The 17,410-nt window shown below is 43.8% G+C and overlaps 1 protein-coding gene across 5 annotated transcripts in view; it reads left to right on the top strand.

The window, feature by feature from the left end:
• LOC114654191 (sodium/potassium/calcium exchanger 2-like) overlaps window positions 1-17,410 on the top strand; it is a 335,970-nt gene that overhangs the window by 126,229 nt on the left and 192,331 nt on the right. The gene's annotated exons all lie outside the window — the stretch shown is intronic.

Genomic DNA, 17,410 nt, shown 5'->3' with positions numbered 1-17,410 from the left:
CATGTGCAGGCCTCCACGTCGGCAAATAGTCCATTTCCAAACGAGGGAAGAAGATTCAATTTCATCTCTAACATACAGAAATAGTACAATGCCCAGTTTTGTAGTTGTACCTTTCTCTCTTCAACTGCTTGCCTAGCAGTTCTAAATGCTGAGAGCCCCTGTGTGCTAACTTTGGCCTGGCCTATACATGTGAGGGGATTTATAAAATAATGTTTGTACAGAGCACAGTGACATTAAACTTGCATCCTTACTACTAGTGTTCAAGAAAATTATAGAAAAAAAACGATCTAAATCCGTAAAGCAGTTCTCTTGTTTGCTAGCTAAGCGGAGGTAAGGAACACCCTGAGGCTGGCGCATGAGTAAGGAGGGCCCCGCATCCTCCCCTCAGCCTTCTGCGTGTCTCTCAGATTCGCGCAAATAAATTGGTACCGCAAATGAACTATGATACTTAGCACAATGAGAGAAGTCGCAAAATCAACCGGAATGTTCAAGCAAATTATAGAAAAAAACCCGCTCTAAATCCATCAAGTAGTTCTCTCGTGAAAAGTGGACAGACATACAGACAGACAGATGTTAGATTTTATATATACAGTGCATCTGGAAAGTATTCACAGCACATCACTTTTTCCACATTTTGTTATGTTACAGCCTTATTCCCAAATGGATTAAATTCATTTTTTTCCTCAGAATTCTACACACAACACCCCATAATGACAATGTGAAAAAAGTTTACTTGAGATTTTTGCAAATTTATTAAAAATAAAAAAATTGAGAAAGCACATGTACATAAGTATTCACAGCCTTTGCCATGAAGCTCAAATTTGAGCTCAGGTGCATCCTGTTTCCCCTGATCATCCTTGAGATGTTTCTGCAGCTTCATTGGAGTCCACCTGTGGTAAATTCAGTTGACTGGACATGATTTGGAAAGGCACACACCTGTCTATATAAGGTCCCACGGTTGACAGTTCATGTCAGAGCACAAACCAAGTATGAAGTCAAAGGAATTGTCTATAGACCTCCGAGACAGGATTGTCTCGAGGCACAAATCTGGGGAAGGTTACAGAAACATTTCTGCTTCTTTGAAGGTCCCAATGAGCACAGTGGCCTCCATCATCCATAAGTGGAAGAAGTTCGAAACCACCAGGAATCTTCCTAGAGCTGGCCGGCCATCTAAACTGAGCGATCAGGGGAGAAGGGCTTTAGTCAGGGAGGTGACCAAGAACCCGATGGTCACTCTGTCAGAGCTCCAGAGGTCATCTGTGGAGAGAGGAGAACCTTCCAGAAGGACAACCATCTCTGCAGCAATCCACCAATCAGGCCTGTATGGTAGAGTGGCCAGACGGAAGCCACTCCTTAGTAAAAGGCACATGGCAGCCTGCCTGGAGTTTGCCAAAATGCACCTGAAGGGCTCTCAGGCCATGAGAAAGAAAATTCTCTGGTCTGATGAGACAAAGATTGAGCTCTTTGGTGTGAATGCCAGGCGTCACATTTGGGGGAAAACTGGCACCATCCCTATAGTGAAGCATGGTGGTGGCAGCATCATGCTGTGGAGATGTTTTGCAGCAGCAGGGACTGGGAGACTAGTCAGGATAAAGGGAAAGATGACTGCAGTAATGTACAGAGACATCCTGGATGAAAACCTGCTCCAGAGTGCTCTTGACCTCAGACTGGGGCGACGGTTCATCTTTCAGCAGACAACAACCCTAAGCACACAGCCAAGATATCAAAGGAGTGGCTTCAGGACAACTCTGTGAATGTCCTTGAGTGGCCCAGCCAGAGCCCAGACTTGAATCTGGTTGAACATCTCTGGAGAGATCTTAAAATGGCTGTGTGCCGACGCTTCCCATCCAACCTGATGGAGCTTGAGAGGTGCTGCAAAGAGGAATGGGCGAAACTGGCCAAGGATAGGTGTGCCAAGCTTGTGGCATCATATTCAAAAAGACTTGAGGCTGTAATTGCTGCCAAAGGGGCATCGACAAAGTATTGAGCAAAGGCTGTGAATACTTATGTACATGGGATTTCTCAGTTTTTTTATTTTTAATAAATTTGCAAAAACCTCAAGTAAACTTTTTTCACGTTGTCATTATAGGGTGTTGTGTGTAGAATTGTGAGGAAAAAAATGAATTTAATCCATTTTGGAATAAGGCTGTAACATAACAAAATGTGGAAAAAGTATAAATAAAATAAAATAATATATATAAAATCTAACATCTGTCTGTCTGTATGTCTGTCCACTTTTCACGTGAGAACTACTTGATGGATTTAGAGTGGGTTTTTTTTTCTGTAACATGCCGGTTGATTTTGCGACTTCTATCATCACGCTAAGTATCATAGTTTGCTTGTGGTTCCGATTTATTTGTGCAAATCCGAGAGAGACGCAGTGGGCCGAGGGGAGGGAGATGTCATGAGGATGTCAGGAGTGGGGAGTCGCTCTACCTCTGGCCACTTTATGGAGCGTAAAATGTGGAAAAAGTGATGCGCTGTGAATACTTTCCAGATGCACTGTATAGAGATAAGTTCAGCAGACTTGATGTACTCCTTAGCTCTGTTTCCATACCGCTTATTCGTTATGCTAAAAGTTCCAGATACCATGCGGCCGTGTTTTGAGATGTAGGAAAACCACAAATAACCCAAAGAAGAACTACACCAATACAGGCAGAATGTGGAAAGGCCTGGCAGATGGTGGTGAGAACCCAGTCTCCTGGAGCTTTCACTGCCGTGGAAAACAGCAATAACAATATACAACGTTGTACTATCAGTTTAAAGCCTCCAGCTTTTCTTTCTTCCAGGATCTCATGACGAACAGACTTTATAACCAAGGGGATGTCTGTTTGTAATCAGTTGAGCTGCCAAAGCTTGAAATATTAATTATAAAAAAAAAGAGACCACATTTGTCATCAAATGCACTATGTATCTCCCTGAGACACAGACTACTTGACTAGAAGTAGGGGACTTTGCATGCTTTAAATTGGTGCCATTTTATCCAATTGCTCTACAGAAATGCTTGTTCGGGCAATGTGTTACTATGGAAACATGGCAGACATATTCATCAGTGCCAAACTAATGCCTTGCGAAAGCAACAAGGGCAACCTGAGCAAGATAGAGACTGCATTCAAAATGACTAATCGAGTGGCCCACCACTTCAGGAATGGCATACAGAAAAAGCAGGGCAAAGGCAGAAGCGTAAAAGACATCCCCTCGGACATACAGTATGTAACTTGTTTATATTCACATGAGGCTAAAGGTGTAATGCAACAGTTAATGAAGGACCCACTAACTTTGCTTATTGTGAAAAAGAACAACCTTGACACAAAGAAAAAGGTTTGGGCAGCCACCCGTATTCTTATTCCCTGGGTGCAAAAGGGTAAATATATGCAGAGTTGCGAACAGGTTTGAGTCCATAATAGAACTGATTACAGAATAAAGTTGTTGAGGTTTTAAGGCAGGCCGGCAGAAGTGACGTCATAGGATCCAGAAGTGACATCTTTGTGCCCAGAGCCAGAAATGATGTCATGAGGGCGCGAAACTGGAAGTGACATCATCAGACTCAGGCAGGATTTCTCGTATTTGATCTGCAGGGATAACAGATACAGGATGAGTGCACCCCACCATCCCCTGGCCTGGCATGGAATTACTTTTATTTGGTCCTTCCAGCTGTTTGGCATTATTTTGCTAAGAAGAACTGCAGCAAAACTAGATCTGGCCAAACTATAAGTTAAGTGGTTAGGACTGTTAGAAACCTAATGATTCCATATGTTCTTATGATATGCAGTTAATCTTTTATCTTTCATTAACTACAGGTAGGCACACTAACTGTCGAATGCAATGTGACATAAAGCAAACAGTACACAGAAAAAGGTTCCCCGTATACTGCAAAAATGGCGAAAAATAAAGAAAACACATGGAACTGACTAACAGGAAAATTACTGGGCTTAAATGTGGAGGAAAAAAGGAAGAGGTGGAGTCGAGATGGCCGGAACAGGAACTGATGGTGGCGGTAGAGTGGATTCTGGGAATGGGAAATGACGTCATCCGTGTTGGCCGGAAGTGACGTCATCAGTGGGTGGATTGGTCCAAAATGGTCATGCAGTCCCCGTCAAGGCAGTGCGATACTCAGTTTGGATAGGAGTTCTCCCTGGCTCCCTCTTCTGTGGTTTGAGACATTGTTTATTTCGTCTTCTTCTTCTTCTTTCAGCTCTTCCCATTTAGGGCTCACCACAGCAGATCGCCAGTCTCCATCTATCCCTGTCTTTTACATCATTTTCTGCCACAACAACTGCCTTCATGTCCTGCCTCATCACATCCATTGACCTTCTATTTGGCCTTCCTCTTTTCCTTTTGCCTCAACATTCTTTTCCTGATGTACCCCTCATCTCTGCTCTGAACGTGTCCAAACCTTCTCAATGTCGTCTATCTCATTTGCTCACCAAGCTGTCGTACCTGTGTTGTCCCTCTAATGTACTCCTTCCTAATCCTGTCTACCCTCGTTACTCCGAGCGACAATCGTAGCATCTTCAAGTCTGCCACTCCTGTCTTTTGGTCAATGCCACCGTCTCCAAACCATACAACATGGCTGGTCTCACTATCGTTTTATAGACTTTCCCTTTGGCTGTTGCAGGTACTCTTTTATCACAAATCACTCCTGCCACTCTTCTTCACCTCTCTGCTGCACTCTCAGTTGCTTTCCCCATTGGACACTGTGCATTTAGTAATTTAGAGTAAAATAAAGCAAGCAAGGTTTGATGTTTGTATGTCTCTAAGCTCTAAGAGACGCCGCTCACTGTGAGGGCCGCTATAGTCAATACAAATTGACAGTCGAATTTTACTTCAGATAACCTGAAACCAAAGCTGCCCTCTGGCTTTAAGTGGACGTGGATTTGTCTTTAGAAGCTCGACTTGACTGAAGGTGACATCAACCTCCAAGCTTTTTATTCCTTAACATTTATTTTATTACTGCTTGGCAATTACCACCGACATCTCAGAGCCCTGAGACATAAAAGACTGTGCACATGATGGTATGTCGTACCTGATCATTTATCATGTGTCCATTAGAATTCAGGGCCATCTTATGGCAGGCGGCCAGCTACTCCATTGAACACGGCGCAGCTATGAATAGCCAGGCTTAAGTTGATCCCTCTACACCAGGCGTGTGACTTGTGCAAAGGCACACCACTCATCCATAAAAAATGAAATGAGCTGAAAACACTGCACAACAAATTTTTTTGAAAAGTTTTTGCTGATTGTGACAGGTACCTACTGGGTATGCACACATATAGTTTTGGCTTTACTGCATCACGTAGGAATTCTGAGAAATAGACATTTATATGTTTACTGACAATAACGTATTTAGTCACGTTTATGTTTCGCATAAGCTATTAAATTCAACTGAATTAAAAGTGCTTTGCTCCTGATTTTCTTTTGTATTCAATGTCGGGTGCAACACGTTGCAGTGTCCAACAGTAGTCAGCAAGCATTGACGGATTCCAGTTGCCCTAGTATCATTTCTCCATCGTAGCAATGTCCTGGCGAAACCTTTCACCGTGTTCGTCACTGACAGCACCAAGATTTGCGGGGAAGAAGTCCAAGTGTGAGTGGAGGAAATGAATCTTGAGTAACATGTTGCACTTCATTGTCTTGTATGCTTTGAGAAGTTTGTTCACCAGCTGAATGGAGTTTGGGGCTCTGTAATTGCCCAGAAAATTGTCAACAACGTCTTTGAAGGCTTTCCAGGCAATTTTTTCCAGCCCAACTAACAGATCTTCAAACCACTTGTCACTCATAACATGTCTGATCTGGGGGCCGACAAAAATGCCCTTTTTGATCTTGGCATCAGTTATTCTTGGGAACATCTGTCTTAAATAACAAAAACCTTTGCCTTGCTTGTCCAGTGCTTTCATGAAATTCTTCATGAGTCCCAGTTTTATGTGAAGAGGAGGCAAAAATATCTTTGCCGGGTTGACAAGCGATTCATTTTTCTGTCCTGGTTTTTACGGAGTGGCCAGTTCTGTCGAGAATAGTGCGACTCTTTGGCATGGCTGTCCCATTCACTGATGAAACAACAGTACAGTACTTTGTATAGCCGAGCTGCAGTCCTAGTAACAGAGCAACGACTTTAAGATCTCCACAGATATTCCAGTTGTACCTGCTATACTGGACGTGCTTCAGCAACAGTTCCATATTCTCATAGCCAACAGATACTGAAGGATAAATGTTGCAATTGTGTAGCAGAACAGCTTTCAGGCTTAACATTGACGGGTTATAATCACAACCAAGGCCCAGAACAATCTTTCAATGTCACAACAGAAACAGAGACTGTCGACTTGTGCAAAAAATTTGGTTATATCATGAAGTCGGCCTCAAAACACAGAAGTTTTCGTACCTGGTGACAGCAAACACCATTCCTGCAGTCTCGAACCCAGCAGCTCGGCTTTTGCGTTTGACAGACCCAAATCTCTGACCAAATCGTTCAATTTGGACTGTGTAATCAGATGTGGATCGCCTGATGAGCATGGTTCAAAATCTGGGTCAATGTCACTGTCGGTACCCTGCATTGCAGTTTCTTTGTCTGGTTCATCTAAGGTCCAATCCTCTGGTGGTTTCGGAATTGGAAGACTGTCATCATGTGGCATGGGTCTCATTGCTGAAGGCAGATTAGGATATTCAATTGACTTCTTGTTTTTGGCAGAGAAACCAGACACATTAGTCAAACAGAAGTAACAGTCCGTCACATGGTCTTTCTGTTCTCGCCATATCATCGGAACAGCAAACGGCATCGTCTTTCATGTGCCAAATACAGATGATAAGCTTTCTTCACAAGAGCAGTCATCCAACGTATCTGAGGCGCAAGTATATATTCGCCACAGATATAGCAGAATGTATCGCGGCTGTTACGACATTGACGAGACAAATCACCCGACACCACAACGTCTATAGCATCAAGCTTACTTACTGTTATATTGCTACAGATACTATACTTTACTATACTGATACTATACATACACACTGACTATCTACTGTATATTAACCACATGAGCAGGATCGGTGTATGCAAGCCACCTTTATAGCATGCTAAGACAGCGTCAAGTTTGTTCAGACCTGCCCAGGATGTCAACTTCCACAGAACAGCTTCCAACCTGGCCTGATTCTATGGCTGGACATACCCAGGCTGCACAAACCGTTGTTGATAAGTCACTTATGGGAGCGAAAATGTTTGGATACAAATATAAGAAAAAATCATGACAAAACTGAGACGGTATAGGTAAATTATGAAGTGATATTCGTGATCAGCACCCAAAAATCTATAAGAAACACCCAACAGGGTTCAAGAAGCAAAAACTTTGTTGTGCAGTGAAAGCATAAGCAGGTGTCCTTCGAATCCACACTATGAGGGGCAAAGAGGATGAGGGGACAATCCCATATACCCCTTCACCGCTAAAGAGAACAAACTCCAAAAATATATCAAATGCACATAATAAACATTTATGTGGTGTATTGATACGAACCAGCCTCTGTTAATAAATTGTTCAATTGATCATTTAGCGACTTTGTCTCCAAAGAATCTCCCAAAAGCTCGCTTTCCTTGTTTCTTAGCCGGTAACTCTTGTACTGCAAAATCTAATTACCTGAGGAAAAACTCAAGGGCAATCTGTTTTGTCAGCTGCCATTATTTTTATCAGTGTTGTATTTCGATACCGTTTCCATCCTCAATTGACTTTGGGCTGATCCAGACCTGCAGGTTAACTCCCACCGGGGTGTCTTCTTATTAAATACTGAGTGTCGTGTTTCCTACAGAAGTCATTAAACAATTCATCCAACTTCAGGCCTGAATTAGGCTACTAAATCTTTAAATAAATTGTATTGGTCCCAAAGGCTTTTAGTATAGCTTTCTAATTTACTTTATTTACAAACAGAGTGGTGCAATGAGCAGCAATAGCACATGAGTTTCAGAAGAGGTCATCCATCTGACGCTAAACATATTCAGGCCCGACCAGTACTTGGATGAGAGACCATCTAGGAAATGCTTGGGCTGCTGCTGGAAGAGGTGATGGTGAGGCCAGCAGGGGGTGCTTACTCTCTGTTCTGAACATGGATCCCAATGCCCCAGTGCAGTGATGAACACCCTGTGCTGTAAAAATGACACCGTCCTTCAGGTTGAGATGTAAAACTGAGCTCCTGACTCTCTGTGTTCATAAAAGTTCCCTGGGCATCCTTCATACTCACTGTGACTTGCCACCAGAAGCCAAACCACATGCACTTCAGAACAGGCCATCTGCCTAAAGCTAAGCATGTTCAGGATCAGCCAGTACTTGGATGGGAGACCATCTAGAAATAGCTTGAGTGTTGGTGAGACCAGCAGAGGGCGCTTAACTTGTGGTCTGAATGTGGATCCAAGTGCAGTGATGGGGACACTCTGCCATCCTTCAGATGAGACACAAAACTGAGGTCTTGGCTCTCTGTGGTCATAAAATAAAGCATCCTTCATAAAGAGTAGGGTGTATCCCAATGTCTTGGCTAAACTGCCCACCATGGCCTAGTCATTCTGGCCCCCTAATCATCTCCTGCCTCTAAATGACTATCTTTCTTACCTCTTCACCACCTAATAGCTCGTGTGTGGCGAACATGAGGTGATATACCAAAAAGGGGCAGTTCTTTATGCAAAATACCACATTTTATGCAAATGTAGGATACTCATTTTCATAACACTTGTTTATTTGAAGTTAAATCAACTTAATTCAACTGTGTAAAGGGGAAATGACCATGTTTTGAGTTTAAAAAGTGTTCATTTTGAGTAAGATTAACATACAATAGGCAAGTAATGACAACAGGCCCCAAGACGGATTACTCTTCCTTTTCAAGTAAATACTTATTTAATGGTTTTGTTTCAACATTATTTAACTGTGTTGTGGTGACATCTATGGGAATTCTATCAACGTAACCAGAACATGCTATGTAATATGAGCAAACATTTTTATTTTAAGTTAAGTTAACCCAAATTATACGCATAAAGTGAATATTTGGTTTATTTTTTTGAAGGCTTCTGTCATGTTGCTGGCATTTTCTCAAGTAAAGAGTCAGATAAGATACAATACCTAACAGATTTCAAAGTGCTGTGAAACATCGTGTCACCCATGCGCATCAGAAGGCCACTTTACATGCTCACCTAAGGTCTATGGTACCACCCTGGGATGAGAGGGGGCTCTGGCACGAACAGTCCTTTGGCCCTTACAGCCTCAAGGGCAGCAAAGCCAAGGGAGCTCCGTCCCTGCTGGACCACTCAGTATAAAAGAGAGATATGCACAGAAGGTGGCGTCTCATTTCACACTTGACCACAGAAGTGAACGATTCAGTTTTATTTTTTGTTATTGGAATTGCCAAATTTCCCCCTGGGGACACCTCCCGACTCCAGCCATTGAATGGAAGGAGGTGGCCCCTTTAAACCCACTCGGACGTGCTCCAGGCGCCTCCCAATGAACGTCTGCCGGCACTCCCTGGTGTAGCGGAAGTGCCGGCTGTGCACCCGGAAGCACTCCGTGTGTCCCTGGTCTTCTTTCCCCCAGCACTTCTGAGTGTGGTGGAAGTGCTGAGGGCCATGGCTCTTCTGGCATTGGAGTGCCCCCTGGCGGTGACCACGGGCCCCTAAAGGGTTGGGCGTTACCCCAGAATTAACTGGGAAAAACACAGAGGTCCTGCCTCCACTCTGCACAGCATTCACAGTGCCAGTGTACAGGCCGGCCATGATATCCAACAACCTCAAGGGGATCCCCCGAATCCTCAGGATGTCCCACAGGGCAGAAAAAGCTGCATTTAAATACAAAATGTATCTGTAATAGCTAAGTAAGATAGTAAGATTGTAATAGCTAATTACCATTGACTGCATCTGCAGTATACCAGTATTTTAATTGGCCTTTCATTTAGCTGGCATGTATCAAGTGAGGTGCAACAGAAATAGGCAGATCACACATAAATACCATGTGACATAAGAACGTCACAGAATTGAGCAAATTGCTTTGAATGATCAGCTCATGTGCCATCTACAGTCGCTTCCTACCTTGTACCTAATAGTTATGGGAGAGGCTCCCAGGAACACTGACCTGGACTCAAGGAATGGAAAACAAAGGGATCAATGGATTTTAATGACCCAAAAATATTTAACAACTTCATACACATATTTATTTTGTGTAACCCATTAATAACACCTCAAGTTCTCGGCAGCAGAACGACAGACACTCTGTCTGGGAGACAAGCCTTGCCATCTTAAAACCAATGTGTGAGATTGAGGGTACGTTTAGTTCATGTCATCATTGCCACCAGTTACTAAATCTACAGGGTCACACACTTCTTACAACAGACAGAGTGAATACTACGGCAAGGTGTTCAAGGCAGGAAAAAGTACATTTCTGACATCTTCATTTAAGGAGACTTAGCCGAGGATCGAAAACATGTTGTAGAATAAATGAATGCATGACAACCAATAATAGTAATAGAAACTCTGTTATTTTCTCAGCAGATGGACATTAAGAAATGCACAGCAAGCCACAAGACGATCAAAATGAAATTCTCACCACCACACATGAGATAAGGCCTGACTGATACTCCGCTGTTGCAATAAAAGCAATTCTTCACGTCCGTTCAAAGTGTAACTGGGTCATAACAGTTCAACTTGATCATAAAGCTGCAGCTTTCAGTTGCTCTTGTCTGCTTTTCAATCAATGAATCATTTTTAAAACCACCTCAAAGCACACCAGAAAGAGAAAGTAAAGAAAAATGCACTGAAGGGCCACGCATATGAGAGACTACAATGTGAGGAAATTAAAAAGACCACCATACAACATGCTAGAACCTTCTGTCTATTGTAGCGACGTGAATGATGTGGCTGGGCAAAAGCCAAATTGCTGGGGTGCCAACCGACCAAGACCCTGTTTAATGTGATAGATAGATAGATAGATAGATAGATAGATAGATAGATAGATAGATAGATAGATAGATAGATAGATAGATAGATAGATAGACAGATAGATAGATAGATAGATAGATAGATAGATAGATATGAAAGGCATTATATTATAGATAGATATATATTTTTTTTTTTTTCTGTATACCGGTTTGAGTAATTAACCTCCAAAGCCATAAAGAGTACAACCCTGCCTCTTCAAAGCGTATACAACATCCATGGTGGTCACGGTCTTTCTCTTTGCATGCTCAGTATAAGTGACGGCATCACAAATAACATTCTCCAAGAAGACTTTCAGCACTCCGCGGGTTTCTTCGTAGATCAAACCAGAAATTCGCTTTACTCCACCTCGACGAGCCAAACGACGGATAGCAGGCTTTGTAATACCTTGAATGTTGTCTCACAATACCTTACGATGGCGTTTCGCGTCACCCTTTCCAAGACCTTTTCCTCCTTTACCACGACCTGACATCATAGATTCTCGAATGAGGCACATGACCTGCATTGTGAGGGAGCATCAGTTACGGCACTACGGCCATGTAGCGTGTTTCCCCGAGGGTGATCCATCTCGTAAGATCCTCATTGTTGGAGACCCGAGTGGCTGGACCAGGCCAAGGGGTCGCCCACGTATCACCTGGCTGCGGCAGATAGAGGGTCATTTCCGGAGGGCGGGACTGGACCACGTGTCTGCTTGGGGGGTTGCAAACCGGGATCCCAAGTTGTTTCGTTGTGTAGTGGGTGCGGCAACGCATTGTACCAGTGCATGCTACCCAACTTGACTTGACTTGATACTGCAAACAAGGAGAGCAACACATTCAGATCCAAGTCAAACTTTAGCCAGGCCGCACAAAAATGCTTACTTGCTGGTTGGCTGAGTGTGAAAAGCCACGTTGGTTTGCACAGTGTGTGTGCTGAGTTTTACTAGAAAGCCTCAGAGTGCCTATCAAGTACCCACCGCTCCACCTCCACTTGCATCTGATCACTCCATCTTTTTACAAATAGGACTAGAATGTAATTCTGGAAGGATATAATATTAAAACAGCATAAAAGATAGAGAAATATTGGGCGGATCAGTTAAATGAACACCAGAAAACGTTTTTTTAACCATACATCAATACTTTGTAATCAGCAGTGTCACGTCCGCGTGTCGGAGAACCTCCTCACAGGCTCAGCTGAAGTATGTAGTAACAGGCTTTCATAAACGACGTGAATCCCTAATGCGGACGGAGATCGTCTTCATTTAGAAACTGAGTTTTTAAACAAAATCAAATGTGGATGTACCCTTAGTTGAGCTCAACCAGATTGGGATTTACTTGGACTGACCGGTTGTGCGTGGCTGGTTGTGGCTTGGAATCTTAGCTATTACAGATACATTTTGTATTTAAATGCAGCTTTATCAGAGAATTTTAGCTAAGGTAAAGGCCATCCACGCTTTAATAACATCTCATTTGGACTATTGCAATTCTTTACATGTACAGTAGGTGTTGATCAGGCCTTGTTACGATTAGTCCTGAACGCCGCTGCTCACTAAGTGAACTGGCTCTCGCAAGAGTGGCCATATCTCACCAATACTGACCTCGCTCCATTGGCTTCCAGAATTGATTTTAAAATCCTATTACTTATTTTTAAAATGTTGGAATGGAACAGCCTCGTCTTACCATACAGAACTTTTTCACTTGTATGTGCCAACAAGAGCACTGCTGCCTACTAACCCGATGCTCTTAGTTGTGCCGAGGTCGAATTTGAAACAAAGGGGGGATCGTACTTTTATGGTGGCTTTCTCTTTTCTTTGGAATGGCTTGCCTTACTAAATTAGGTTTGCCCAAACTTAGGCCATGTTTTAGTCATCATTAAACTCTTTTCTCTTCTTGCTGGCATTTGGCCCTGCTAGAGGATGACATTATGTCTGTATATGTTGTCTCATGTACATTCATGATTATAAATATGTCTGCATAGGTGTGGTTATTTGGAGTTTATCTTTTTTGTAATGGTTGCTTATGTTTGCAGTTCTGTGGTGCATGTATGCATATTGTGAAATCCAGGGGTGCTCCACCCACCCCAACCCCGATACAGACAGGCAGAGACACGAGTTTGCCACACAGCACACACTCGTGCGAAAGCGTTTTTCTGTTCCTCCCCACAGTACCACAGTACAGAAAGCACCAAGTGCACAGTTCAGCACAAAACCTTCCTCTCCTTCTCTCTGCCTCCACTCTTCTCCCTGCCAGCTTCACCTGCCCCCTCCCAACTCTGGCTCCTTGACTAGTGGCGGGTGGCTCCTTTTATGGGACACCCAGAAGCACTTCAGGTGTCCAATGAGCTACTTCTGGCCAAACAGGGCTTGGAAAATGTCCAAGCGCCCCCCCCGGTGGTAGGCACGGGTCCCAGAAGGGTTGAGCTTTTCTGTTCCAAACCTGTGACCCTACTGTAAGCCAGGGGTGCTGCTCTCTAACATTCTGGGGGAGATAGTGTCCAAAATAAGCTCTCACCCCCGGTCTTTCCCTTATCGAGGCATCCCGGCGGGGTAAGGGCCCCGGCAGTACGCCACAATATATATTTAACTACTTCTTTTACCCTTTCTTGTACTGCTCTTTCAGTTCAGCAATTGTGCTTTATAAATAAAGTTTGACGTGACTTGACTTGATGACAATAGTTCTTGCACGTTACTGTATATCCAGGTACCCCTTTTCCTCTTTCATCCTTGCCTTCTGTGGTTATTTTTTTTTTCTTCCACCTATGTCATAATCTGGACTGTTTTTTATTTTTTACAACATTTCTACTGGGTGTTTTTAAAGCAAAATGATCCAGCTTGGATAGTTGGGCTATACTTGCTATCAACAATTTTTTTATTTCTATTACAGTTTAATTTTAAAAATTAGATATCAGCCATCTATATATATAATTCACTAAGCCGCCGCCAGCGCAAGCAAGACACCCATGGAAGCACGCAGGACGGAGCCACGCCCACCAACTCTAAGACCATTGGATACGACGACTACTCACAGAGCCACGCCCACCAACTCGAACGCAACAACTCACAAAACACGGCATCATTGGATACGACGACTACTCACAGAGCCACGCCCACCAACTCGAACGCAACAACTCACAAACAGGGCGTCATTCGTGTTCGTCTCTGCTACACTCCACATGCACCTCTGAGCCACGTTGACTTTTCATTATTCTTTTCGGTTATGACGTACGACCACGTCCACCATCGCAAACTGTTTTACATGCCATGGTCTTAGAGTTGGTGGGTGGGTCTCCGTGAGTTGCTCTTGCAAGCGGGCACATGACCAGGCGGTGTGTATGCTTCGAGAACAAGGGTGGACGCGGCAGGACCATCTAAGAAGAGGCATGTTTGTCGCGGATGTGAATCGCTGTATGCAGCATGTAAACCAGTTTGTTTGTCGCAGATGTGAATTGCTGTATGCAGTGTGTAAAACAGTTTGTGAGGGGTATCCCATGGTCTTACTGTAGAGTTGGTGGGTGGGTCTCTGTCAGTTGCTCTTGCGAGCGGGCACATGACCAGGCAGTGTGTATGCTTCGAGAACGAGGGTGGATGCAGCAGGACCATCTAAGAAGAAGCTAGTTTGTCGCAGATGTGAATCGCTGTATGCAACGTGTAAAATAGTTTGCGAGAGGTATCCCATGGTCTTAGAGTTGGTGGGCAGGTCTCCGTGAGTTGCTCTTGCGAGCGGGCACATGACCAGGCAGTGTGTATGCTTCAAGTGCGAGGGTGGACGCGACAGGACCATCTAAGAAAAATCATGTTTGTCGCAGATGTGAATCGCTGTATGCAGCGTGTAAAACAGTTTGTTTGTCGCGGATGTGACTCGCTGAATGAGCGTGTAAAACAGTTTGTGAGAGGTATCCCATGGTCTTAGAGTTGGTGGGCGGGTCTCCGTGAGTTGCTCTTGCGAGCGGGCACATGACCAGGCAGTGTGTATGCTTCGAGTGCTAGGATGGACGCGACAGGACCATCTAAGAAAAATCATGTTTGTTGCGGATGTGAATTGCTGTATGCAGTGTGTAAAACAGTTTGTTTGTCGCGGATGTGAATCGCTGAATGAGCGTGTAAAACAGTTTGCGAGAGGTACCCCATGGTCTTAGAGTTGGTGGGCGGGTCTCTGTGAGTTGATCTTGCGACCAGGCACATGACCAGGCAGTGTGTATGCTTTGATGTGAATCGCTGTATGCAGCGTGTAAAACAGTTTGTTTGTCGCGGATGTGAATTGCTGAATGAGCGTGTAAAACAGTTTGTGAGAGGTATCCCATGGTCTTACAGTTGGTGGGCAGGTCTCTGTGAGTTGCTCTTGCGAGAGGGCACATGACCAGGCAGTGTGTATGCTTCGAGTGTGAGGGTGGACACGACAGGACCATCTAAAAAAAATCATGTTTGTCACGGATGTGAATCGCTGTATGCAGCGTGTAAAACAGTTTGTTTGTCGCGGATGTGAATCGCTGAATGAGCGTGCGACGGCGGTCCTCCAATTGTCAGTCACGGACAATTGTATGTTGCCCTCTCCAGAGTTCCATCTTTTCATTCCCCTACAGTCGTATCCTGAAACCCATCCCATTTGGACAACTGTGTCTTTCAGGAAGTGTTCACTCATCAATACATAATTATGCGGCGTATGCTACGCCGCGGGTTGGCTAATAAATTAATATTATGCAAGCAGGCAGTAAGAACAGGACATGGAATGAACTGGGAATGTTTTTTTATGTAGAGTTTCACCTGCATGAAATGTATGGCACCTTCTTCTTCTTCTTCCAGCTGTTATGATCATCTTTCTCCATATCTTCCTGTCCTCTCCATGTTGTTCTATCACACCCATCACATCACCTGCATGTCCTCTCTCACCACATCCATAAACCTTCTCTTAGGCCTTCCTCTATCCTAACTCTATCCTTAGTACACTTTTCTCAGGTGATACCCAGCATCTCTCCTCTGCACATGTCCAAACCAACATAACCTCATCTCTCTGATGTTGTCTCCCAACTGTCCAACTTGAGCTGACCCTCTAATGTCCTCATTCCTAATCCTGTCGATCCTCGTCACACACAATGCAAATCTTAGCATCTTTAACTCTGCCACCTCCAGCTCTGTCTTGGTGGTCCTACTGACCTTCATTCCTCTCCTCTCATATCTCCACCTCTCCAGGGTCTCCTTGACCTGCTCCCTACTCTCATTACAGATCACAATGTCATCAGCAAACATCATATTCCATGGGGACTCCTGTCTAATCTCATCTGTCAACCTGTCCATCACTATTGCAAATAAGAAATTAAGGAGCCAATTGGATATTAAACAGTAGACGTCCTAGAAATGAGTCCTGTGGCACAACCTTAGTGACAAGCAACATAGAAAGTGTAAAAGAATGAGTCTCAACACACTGGAAAGGTTTGGGGCAGCCACCCGTATATTGTCCCTGGCTGCAAAAAGGGTTCTAAGAAAGGCACTCATGTACATTTGATGAGATGCCACATGAGAGGTTGGGCATCAAACTAAAAGAAGTGGGAGTTCAGGGTGATGTTTTTAGATGGGTGCAGAATTGGCTCAGACACAGGAAGTAGAGGGTGATGGTGTGAGGAACCTCATCAGAATTGGGTGACGTGAAGAGTGGTGTCCCGCAGGGGTCATGCTGTGGCCGCTGCTATTTTTAATATATAGAAATGATTTAGATAGGAATATAAGTAACAAGCTGGTTAAGTTTGCAGATGATACCAAGATATGTGGATTAGCAGATAATTTGGAATCTGTTATGTCATTACAGAAGGACTTGGACTGTATACAGGCTTGGGCAGATTTGTGACAGATGAAATTTAATATCTGTAAATGTAAAGTATTGAACATAGGAAGTAAAAATGTGAGGTTTGAATACATAATGGGCGGTCTGAAAATCAAGAGTCCACCTTATGAGAAGGATTTAGGAGTCATAGTGGACTCCAAGCTATCGACTCCCTGTCAGTCTTCTGAAGCTATTAAGAGAATGTCAGGTTATATAGTGCCTTGATGTGTGGAGTACAAGTCCAAGGAGGTCCTGCTCAAGCTTTATAACCCACTGGTGAGGCCTCATATGGAGTACTGGGTGCAGCTTTGGTCTCCAGGCTACAAAAAGGACATAGCAGCACTAGAAAATGTCCAGAGAAGAGCAACTAGACTGATTCAGGGGCTACAGGGGATGAGTTATGAGGAAAGATTCAAAGAGCCGAGCCCTTTACAGTTTAAGCAAAACAAGGTTAAGAGGTGACATTAGAAGTGTTTAAAATTATGAAGGGAATAAGTAAAGTGGATCAAGACTGTTATTTTAAAATGAGTTCATCAAGAACACGGGAACAAAGTTGGAAACTTGTTAAGGGGAAATTCTGCACAAAAATTAAGAAGTTTTTCTTTACACAGAGAACTGTAATGTAATGACCAAGTAGTGTGGTAGACAGTAGGACTTTAGGGACGTT

The sequence above is a fragment of the Erpetoichthys calabaricus genome, chromosome 7 (genome assembly GCF_900747795.2).
Source record: "Erpetoichthys calabaricus chromosome 7, fErpCal1.3, whole genome shotgun sequence".
NCBI classification, from domain to species: Eukaryota; Metazoa; Chordata; class Cladistia; order Polypteriformes; family Polypteridae; genus Erpetoichthys; species Erpetoichthys calabaricus.
This window is presented reverse-complemented; position numbering and strand designations above follow the sequence as displayed.